Raw genomic sequence first — 6,739 nt, forward strand, 5'->3', positions numbered from 1 at the left:
GGATATTTTCTCTTCGGAACGGACACGCAACTTTATGCTCTCTGTGCGTTGGACAGTCCTTCGGGGAAGCTAGTTGACCACTTCCCTGAGTTAAAAGTAAGGCATGCTCGGTCTCATTTACATAATTAATGAAATTAATTAATTAATAAAATAACAAGGTTCTGGCTAGCCCACAGTTTGTCTTTTAGAGTTTTTGGTTCAAGTAAATCTAGGGTATGTACAAGTTAAGTACATCATGTTTTTTACAGGTTAAAGACATCATAGTATTTATAGGTTCAATAAATCATATGTAATCATTGGTAAAAGGAAAAAACACATCTATGGTATGAACATGTTCGGTGCATCATAGTATGACCAAGTTTAGAACATCATTGTATGTACATGTTCAATACATCACAAGTATGTATTAGTAAAAAAAAAAAAAGATAAAATACCCATCTAGGTATATTTTTGTATGCACAAGTTGATTACATCATGGTATGTATATGTATCAATACATACCAGAATTCACTGTTTTTTTGTTTTTTTTTGTGTTTTTTTTTGTTTTTTGTTTTTGTTTTTGTGTGGGTGTATTATTTTATGAACATGTATATACCATGATGGAATTAACTTAAATAATGGCTAAGAGGACAATTTTCCTTTAGTCATCACTTGTTTCAGGTAGTCAAGGGCAATACGACATAGACAGTATGTAAATGAGTCGCAATAACTAGTAGAGAGGGCGGAAGATACACAGGGCGGGTCAGGTATCTCGAGGAGTGACTTCATATTTTCCTTTTGCTATCCCTAGTGACAAAGTTAAACACCAATCCTCACATTTCACTTTCATCAGCATTTGTGTACCACCAATACTATAGGGCATGGATGTTGGAATATCAAACATACCCACCGGGGTAAATTTTGAAGGCCACATATACAGCCAAAGCAACACAAACCCACACATTTTCTAATGTCACTACGGATATCTAGTCACCATTACAGTCTTGCATTAATTATCTAACGATTGGGGCACATAATGTGTCCCATACTGTAGCATTTCTTTATATCTCGGTTTGAATCTGGAAAAAAAAAGCATTTCAAACATTCATGGTCATGATTTCAACGAAATTTCGGTGGTTCCAAAACAAATACATTTTCGAATTTGTACAATAGAGCAATGGCTTCAGGTCTTCCACATCTTTGCAGCTGTGTATATGCAAAATGATTCCCATCGTATAACAGGTCTCCACAAATATGCCGACACTATTCAAACACTTGCCCGGAGGTCAATATTTGTTGCAGCAACTTTTTACGGTTGTCAATTTCGATTATTGATTCAATATAACAGCAAAAAGATACTTTTGGAGTCCACCAATCAGGAGTTGTATTTATATGCCTTGGCATTTTGCTTAAAACATGCACATAGACAGGTGCCCTTTCCAAAAATCCATTTCACCCAAATGGTAATGGAGATAAATCAAGGGTAGTTGCTAGAAGTTCATAAAATCTGGCACATATGGAGCGCAATGCAATTTGTTCCATGTGTGTGCCAGTGTTTTTGTGAAAACCATTATGTCCGTTAATGTAAAGCACAGGGTTACTGATACCAAAGCCAAAAAAAAAACAACAGCACGACAACCAATGGGGACTCGTACGCGCTGCCAATACAAACAAAAAACCGCAGATCTAAAGTCAGGAGTTGTCCCGAAAACACCTCCTTAGCATCCCACACCTGTCAAGTTCAATACCTTCAGACAGTATTTTGCAGCATCTGATGCTTAAGTTCTAAATTGGCTTTCTTATAGAATGAGATTAACATGAAGGCGTCAGAATTTTTCTTGATTCTAACAACCAGCTAAGGAACATCCTTTTATTCTGCAATAAAAGATAGACGAAGAAATATAATTCGGGCGAATAGCAGGGACTTTTTATTAATCTCCATTTCATGATTTTCATACGTCGCCATTTGGATTTGTTCCTTAAAAAGGAGAAAATGAGTTTCGCCTGATTTGTTATTTATCTAACACATATGGTTTATCTCTCAATGGCGATATTTCCCATGAAGACACCTTTATTAAATGTCAGGTCATACATTGTATCTGATGCTATTGGTCTAGTGAAATATGTTGGCCATATCGCCTTACTTGCAAAACAGATATAGAAAATGAATGATACCAAGGCTCCTTATCATTGCATGTTGTGCTGTAACCCTGGTCAAGCCTTTTCCCACCGACTAATAGACCGTACAAAAGGGTTATGAAATTTCATTTTCACATTCGCTTAAATCGGGAAGCCAGGGGATTGACAACAAATTATCAATTCATGGAACAGCTTTTTTACACTGATACAGGAGGCTCGGGGTGGTTTTCAATAACCAGTTGATAAGGGGAGTGGCCAGAGGTAATGACATCACATCAAATTATAATCAAAGAACTCTTTCCTAATAGTATAACAGTAAATATTTGGACTGGAGATGATTTAAATAAAAATGCATATTGTTTCACACTGACAAAGTGCGGCCGTTGTTTTAATTTTGAATAAACATTCTAGTAAGGTTTCTTTTCATGAAACTCGTATTATGGTCGGTTATGAAAGCCTTGTAACTTTTTTTTCAGAATATATCGTGGGCAAGAGAAATGTTTTCCAAAGGAAACCATCAATAACCTAGTTCCGCACATGATGAACAATATTGTACTACTACCAGTTCATATAGTTCATATATTTTAGTATGTACGTAAAATACTTCGTAATGAACGCAATATCACCCAAAACCAGAAAGAGCTACATCCGAGCGTTCAGTAAACTTCAAGAATTCTTCGGAAGATAACTTAACTCTAGCTCATTGCTGCCAACTACGGTGGACATGCCTATGCATTTTATAGCTCACACGTATAGTGAACAAAAGTACACGGCAAAAATAAAAACTTACGTCGCTTCAGTTGGATACATATTAAAAAGTCCTATGATCCTGCATAGTCGTTTATCATTAAAACGATGCTGACCGCTGTTCAACGGTGCTTATAGGACTCGCACAGCTAAATAATTTACTCTTATTACTTATTTACTGTTATTACTAGTGACCCCATCCCTTAATTCGAAGTTCAAATTATGTGAAATGCATATCAAATTAAAGTTTGATTTTTTTCTGTCGGATAAATGTTGTTTTTGTATAGGTTAAGTGGCATATACGAACACACGGGTACTCAAAAGACATTTTCAGTACACTGGGGTACCCCCACCTGGGGAATTCCCGCCTTTTTACACATCAAATCCTACGCCATTCTATTTTCAGTAGGAGTGTATATTTTTGATTTTCAAAATCTCAAGAACCTACTCTTTATTCTCATATAAGAAAGTACCCATTTCATGTGTCATTTACTCAGGAAAACAGCTACAAACCTAAGGAACACATTTTCCTCAGGGACGTGGTTCAGGTGAAACACCAGCTGATTGGCTAGTTTAGTTGTGCGAGTCCTTATACATGTACCAACATGATTCCTTTTTACTCATTATACCCTATATCTGACAGAGGTTGGTCAGGGCACTTCCAAGATCAACCAAATAATGTTCAAAACCATGCATCTCCTACCTTATGTCTCCCTGCGTGTAGGGCGAAATGACAGTCAATTAATTTAGCTGCCATGCTTTATAATTCAACACATTACTTTTATTCAACAAAGATTCGTAATTTCATTAAGATTAGAAATCACGTTCATATAATTTAAAGGAAGATCTAGTATTCGACCAATTGCAATATCGATTGATACAAACATGATGCTTCCATTAGCCCGGTGTTAGCATTGCCATAATATATTAGTCTACGTGAGACATACCCAGGCCATCTGTTTCTTTTCAAAAAAATCAGCGAGTGTTTTACTGAAAGCTTGATGCGCTGCAAGTATGAATTCAAAAGGTTACATCAACCACAGTTTTCGAATTGGGGCAACTAGTACAGCTGCCCAACGAGGACATTCAACACATGGAAAGTCTTTTGCTCGTTAACGCTGTATTAGGCTGGTAACAATTTTTGATTATGCATAGAAAATCAGTCCACACACTGAAGAGTCGTCAACTTGCTCTCACGATGGTAAAATGCATTTTCAATAGACTCAATCAGGCAATTGGTTGATTATGCATAGAAAATCAGTACATACACTAAAGAGTCGTCAACTTGCTCTCACGATGGTAAAATGCATTTTCAATAGACTCAATCAGGTCGTGGATAAGTCAGGAGCAGTTATGTGACTGTAATATTATACACACATTATATCATGGGTGTCTGTGTAATAGTCGAGAATATTTGATAAGATGCCAAGTGCAACATTAGAACAGCGGCTGATTACCAGTACCATCATTTGATCACCTTAACTGGTAAACGGTGAGCCAAAAACCGCTTTTAAAACGAATTGAAACCTTTCAATTGACGAGCACATATGGAAGAGTATGATGTGCGACATATACACAGGAACGTAGATAGACATGTACATGCATGATGCTATATAGGTAATGATGATCGCGTGGTTCTGGCCATCTCCACGGTCATCTGCTGTTTGTATTCATACCCTTCAGAGTACCCTACGTATATCTACGTAATAAAATTTGAAAAAAACACGTAATGCCCATGTGTCCACGTGCAATGACAGCGTTATTTCGGAATACCTGACACACCTATAATTATACACAGTTAAAATGTGAATAATTGACAGATTAAATACCGTAATAATGATAATGGGTAGCACGTATAATTGTTAAAGGTATTATTCTGTCCCTTGGTGGACTGACGTTTAATTATATTGGTTTTTATCACAAAATAGTTATGTGTGCATTCAGTACAAAGTATTTAGCAAAAATACAAATGTGCAGAATAATTGTAGTTAAATAAACCACTGGATTTGAATTATAACATATTCTAATTTATCGAAGTAAGTGACAATACATGTACATGTGATTACGAAACATATTATTCTCATCCTTATATTTTTTAATTTGCCGAAACCCTCCGGTATATGTTAGATATTCAAGATAGATGATTTGTTTGATAGTGTGACACATCCTGGTATTAATATCAAGGTTATATTGTGCATATTTGAAGGTAGGGTTTTCTACAAAATTATACAGGACGTCTCTGCCTACAATTATGATAGTATAAAATGCAATCTTTACCTAACATGCATAGTATGCCCTTGAAAGAGTAGAGAAATGGACAAAAATGTAAATTCAATGTTAAAAGGAATCCTTAATAGTTTCTATAATAACTCCAGGAGACTTGTTAATTTATCGAATGGTTGAGGTGTTATCTTACAAACTGATTAAATTTGAAAAGATTTAGAGATTGCATTGCTAAATCATTGTCATGTATAGTTTACATATCCAATTTAGTTAGTAGTGACTTTTTTCTCTTGTATTTCCTTATCGGATCTAATTTATCTGGGTTTCCTTGTATGTGGCTAACTGTGAACCAGTTTATTAGCGAGCTGATGTCTTTGTGTAGTGATTCATCTCATTGGTTTTACCATAGATGGTTGAAACAAGAATGTGTGCAAAAAATATTGTGGTTATTATGTGTGCATTGTTTAAGAACAATTTAGTTGTTATTGAACTAAACAAAAGTGAGGAGTCCAAAACCTAATGTAACAATTACCTCAATTTTGAGCCATGACGCTTGAAACGCGAGGACGTACAAGAGGAATGATGGTTGTAACTTAAGAGCGAGGACTTCAAATATATATATTTAAAGTATCTTAAAATATCAGTTGCCTTACTTTTTAACCCAAAATTGTTGAAACGGAATCTCATATTTAGTATTGGTCATTTTTAGTAAGTGTATGAATTTTCAGAACAATCAGATAATCTAGTTTGATTAAGTGTGTAGATACACTAATCTCCAAAACAAAAAGTTCTGTTACAGTTACAATTGATAAATATGATCAAACAACAGAATTATGTCAATCTTGTTTTATAAAGATTATGTATTATTAATAAATCTATTTGACAATCATTTCTGATAGATATGTTATGTGAAGATAAAATAATGTTCCAAAATTGGGATATTATGAAATTGTCAAGATCATTTTAGTTTCATTGATATTTGGTATATCCTCAACGTGCTGTTATTACAGCCTGAACACGGTCTCTTTACATTAGTATGGTATGCAGTCAGTTAGAATACTGCTCTGAAACATGATCACTATATCAAACAGCACTCATAAACTAGACTGAAGAATAAAGAGAACGTTTTTTAAGTAACTATACCAACTATATCGGGGTGTGGATGTGTGCCCTTATACCAAATATATGGGAGTTGGGATGTGTTCCCTACATGTAGCATAATGATGACTCAAACCTCCACTAGTACACCATGATTCAAATTTTGTATAACTCACAACAAACTAAACCCAAACGCAGCTATTTGTTTTTTTCAGTAATCCTCTATCACCTCTATTGTCAACCACACCATGTGACATTTATTTATATTCCATATTTGACTGGTAAAAAGTAATAAATGTATATATATGCATGATGTTGCTGGTTGTATGAATTTGCAACGTTTACGAAAAGTTGACAGTTTGTGAATGCTGCTTTGTGTTTTATTACGATAAGTTGTTTGTTGGACATATGGTATATGCAATTACATAGTTAGATCACTTAATTATCTATAGACTGTGTGAGTTATTGAGATACTAATCTTGAACACTGTATTACAAACCAAACAATTAGTCGAATGAACTTCACTTGTTAGTTGACGCTGAAACGAAATATA

The sequence above is a fragment of the Pecten maximus genome, chromosome 8 (assembly GCF_902652985.1).
Source record: "Pecten maximus chromosome 8, xPecMax1.1, whole genome shotgun sequence".
NCBI classification, from domain to species: domain Eukaryota; kingdom Metazoa; phylum Mollusca; class Bivalvia; order Pectinida; family Pectinidae; genus Pecten; species Pecten maximus.